Below are 4,302 nucleotides of genomic sequence, written 5' to 3'. Positions count from 1 at the left end.
TCCATACCCCACACAGCCCCCTCACCCACATGCCCCCACCTCCTTGACAAGGAGACACTACATCCTTAGATGTGTTAATTTACTCAGCTAACTGCAGGCCTGGGAAACTGTCACAGTGAGTGAGTCCTGTCATCCAAGGACCCTCAGTCTCTAAGGACAGTCACTGCCCCCTCCTCACCTGTCCTTTAGACCCCGCCAGAGAGCTCATACACCTCACTGAGGTCTCACGTCCACGTTCCAGCCTGTGAGGCCCTATGATCTTCTGTGAGTGTCAGTCAGCTGGTGACTCCAGGGGACCCGTAAACTCAGCCATCTACTGCCCTGGGCAGGACCCCCACCACCCCACCCTGGGGCCGGTCTCTGCTCCTGCTGCGGTCTCTATAGAGAGGGCTCCATTAGAGCCAGAGTCACCTCCCAGACGCTGAGTGCAGGACGCATAACCAAGCATAACCATCTTGGATGCAGAAAGGACCCGCCTCGGGAAAATCACTCGCCCTCCCGCATGGGACTTCTATCTAGAGAAATTTCTAGGGCATTTTAAAGGGGCTTCCAGAAGTGATAAGGCCCTTCTTATAACAAACCCATCTGACAGAGCCCACATGGGTTTGTCAGATGACCTTCCTGGGCGTCTACCCGGAATTTCCCCTGGACTTGTTTAAGTTGATCTCAGTTCTCCGGCTCTCCTGGACCGCAAGGCCACTGAGCGCTCTCTCCTCTCCTTACCTTGCAACAGACAGCACCCACCTCTTCTAGTCTCCCTGGCTCCTCTGCCTCCCTTTGAGCAGGCTGAAAATCTCTGTGGGTCACAGACAAAATAATGCCTCCCCATGCTTTTCTTGATAAGCAGAAGCAGAATTTTGAGGCCTCAAGGAATTTTTGAAAACCTCTAGCAAAATGAATCAGAAGATTTGGAAGCCGAATCTTCAGAAAGTCCCTTTTGTGGCTGGAGCCAGCTTTTTACCCCTGGCATGGGTTGCAGGCTGTCCCTTGGGCTTGATCAAGGGGCAGGAGGTGAGTGGGGTTGTGTCCTCCCCCAGGGGAGCCTCCTCACCGGGAGGTGTTTAGGAGCCAGGGCAGGGGCTGCCTGGCCTGAGGGCCGCTCTCCTTCTACCTGCAACTGTCTCCATGGCCTCAGCTCCCCTGGAGCTGGGCGAGAGCCGCCTGTGAGCATCCGGGTGGGTTAAGGTTCCTTTCTGTACTCTCGAGATTCTCGTCTCAGGCCCTGTGTCTCTGTCTCTCTCCTCCAATCCCCTCACTTCCTGGCTCCACTACGCCCTTCTCTCGTGGAGGGCCCTGGTTGAGCCCTCCCGCCGTGGCCTTGGCCTCTTCCTCTGGAACATGAGAGGCCAGGCTTACATCGCATTTCCACAGGTCCACCCATCTGTGCGCCTCCGTCACGATTTTGCTCTTTTTTATTCATGGTCTACTCAATATTTTCAAATCTACAGCTTCTGTCCTTAGTGAAGGTCATTTAAATGAACACTTTACGTGATTATTCTAAATGGAAACCTGCCTTTGCTTTAGGTAGAAAGAAATGATAATAACAAAATAATGTCAGTAGGCTCTGCCTGGGCATCCCTGGCTCTGAGCGGGCTCTGCTGTGTCCTCTTCTGTTTGCATTGCAAGCCCAAGATCCCTCAGTTCCCATCCCGGCACACAGCAGAAACTGGCCAACACTTGGAGGTCTCTGTGTCCATTTCAAGGCTACTATTTTCACTATTCTTCTGCCTCTTTCTTCCCTCTCCTTCCCAGATGCCTTAGCTACTTCCCCGTGATAATTACAGCACACTCACAAATACAATCCCCTGGTCTCAAAGCATCTGCTTCAAAAGACTTTTCATTTTCCAGTGCCCGCCCACAGCAAGGCACCAGGGTTGTGTTTTGGGAGAGATAAGGGGCTCTGTTTCCAATGTCCCTCCCCACAGGTCCTGACAGATACCGCAGTGGTTCCCGACAGGAAATCCCCTCTGCCTCATGGAAAACCCAGAGAAGGAAGCGGAGCGGCCTGGGTGGGCTGGGCAGCCTCCTCCCAAAGCAACAGAACTGAAAAGAGCCCATGGACTCGGGGTCCCAGGGCTCTGATAGGCAAGAGGCAAGCACCCCACTCACAGGGACCAGGCAAGCGCCCCACTCACAGGGACCTGTCCTGTGAAGACACAGCTGCAGCCACAGCGTGTGCACTGAGCTCCACCAGCCCCAGGGTGGCCCTGACTCACCACCGTGTCATAAAGCAGAGGAGAGGTATCCCTGCCTCCAATCTGCAAATGGGAGAACCACGTCCAAGAGGCTCTGCCCAACCTAGGACCCAGGCACACGTTTCCAACGCAAACACATACACAGAACACTGACTCACCTCTCGTACCGTCATTCCTTCTTTCCCTTCAGCTTCTTCAAAGATGGTGCCAAGTTCAAGGTCATGACAACTCCCTATGACGGGACCTGTGCTTCTTCCCCCCCAGTGGGTCCACGTGAGGCTCTGCCACACCAATGCCCAGTGCCTTTTACAACTCAGTGGCGCAGCCACCCACCGCCACTCACGAAGCTGATCTGAGCCCTGGAGTGGGAAGGGCAGAGTCTGTCTGGCAAAGGCCCTCCCACCTTACAGGATGGTCCCGGGGCTTCCCCTCCTGGCAGTGAGTAGGCTGCCCCCTCCCATCTTTCCCTCTGCAGGGCCCTGAGGCCAGCCTCTGCCGTCCCCAACAGCCCGAGAGCCACTGAGTCCTAGTCACAACATCCGTGTCCATGCCAAGTGCCACCCCAAGCCATGCCCGCCACCACCCTATCCAACCCTGGGGTGGCAGGTCACAAGTGACAGCCCCAAAGGCACCACCGGATGAAGCTTGTCCTGTGCTGAGATTCTTCTCGGACCTTCTCAGAGGCCACGTGGAACAGGAGGCCCCATGTCAAGCCTTGCCTCATCTTACTTAAAAGCCGTCAGCAAGGCTGGGCTCAAAGTGAACCCATGACTGGCCCCAATCTCTGGCTCAGTTTTGCCCCCCGAGGCCTGGGGGCTCTGTCCTCACAGCTGGAGGGGCTTTCAGAACATCTGGTGCCATGGCTCCCAACTCTCCCCAGCCAAGGATCCCACATTCCCCAAACGTCTTTCTACCAACACAGTCGCTGTGTAACTGCTCATTTCGTTTTTCTAGTCTGTCGGTCGAGGGCCTGGAGGAGCCGGTCAGAGCTGGGCAGCGGGCACGCTCACCGCGGGTCCCTCTTTGGTGAGGACGCCACAGACGTGCACTTGCAAAATGACTTGTTTGGCCCTTTCTTACCCACGTGTGTTGGTTTCCTGACAACGGTGTATTGAAGTACTCAGGACTAAAACAGCAGAAATACATCATTTCTCAGATCTGGGGGCCAGAAGTCTGAGAGGGAGGTGTGGGCACGTTAGGGGCCACGGATGTCCGAATTAGCGGCAGGTCTGCAGAAAGCTCAACTGTTGCCTCCTCAGAAGAAAGAATTCAAGGAGGGGTGTGAAGCAGAAGAGACCCAGGCAAATTTCGGAGCAGGAATGGAAGTGTATTAACAAGCTTGAGAGCAGGAAAGAAAGGGAAGTACAGCTGGAAGAGACACAAGCAGACCCCGTGAAGGACGAGTGCGGTGTGTGACCTTTGCACTCGGGGCCTGATTCCTCGGCTTACTTCTGAGACCTCGTCCCTTTCTGTGCTTCTCCCCTCAGGGTGGGCCGCCTGCTCCTCGGGTTTTGTCTCTTAATGCAGGTGCCTGAGGCTACTCACCCAGTTTCTGAGATTGTATTGGAAGGTGATTACCAGTTTAGCGTGTTTTTCTCTGTTTCGGGAATCTCCTCTCCCTGGCACCTGCGATCAATGATCATTTTCAGAGAGGTGGTGGGGTAACTGCTGGACTCTACCCACTGGTAGCCCAGTGCTCCTGCTGGGTGGCGGGGAGCCCTCTCCTGCACGGCTGGTGCCTGACTAACCACCTGCAACAGGCAGGATGCTGAGGGAGCATGCCCCACACCTCTCCCAGCGTCCACAGCCGCCAGGACCCCTCTGTGCAGTCTCTGCCTCCACCTTCACGGGGCCACGGCCTCTGGGTCTATGTCCCCTTCTCTTAGGACAAGTCAGTGGATTTCTGGTCCATCCTCAAACCAGCTGATCTCCCCTTGTCGATATAATGAAGGATCTCAAAGACCCTATTTCTAAATAAGAGCCCGTTCACAGGACTGGGTGTTTCAGCTTGGAAACCCCCTTTCAGAGGCCCCCTTAACCCATGACCCTTCACCAGTGAGCTGGAAGCTCTGCACAAAGACCATCGCTGCCCTGCTCACCTCACATC

The sequence above is a fragment of the Callithrix jacchus genome, chromosome 7 (genome assembly GCF_049354715.1).
Source record: "Callithrix jacchus isolate 240 chromosome 7, calJac240_pri, whole genome shotgun sequence".
Lineage (NCBI taxonomy): Eukaryota > Metazoa > Chordata > Mammalia > Primates > Cebidae > Callithrix > Callithrix jacchus.
The sequence above is the reverse complement of the archived record's forward strand: the minus strand, read 5'-3'. Positions refer to the sequence as shown.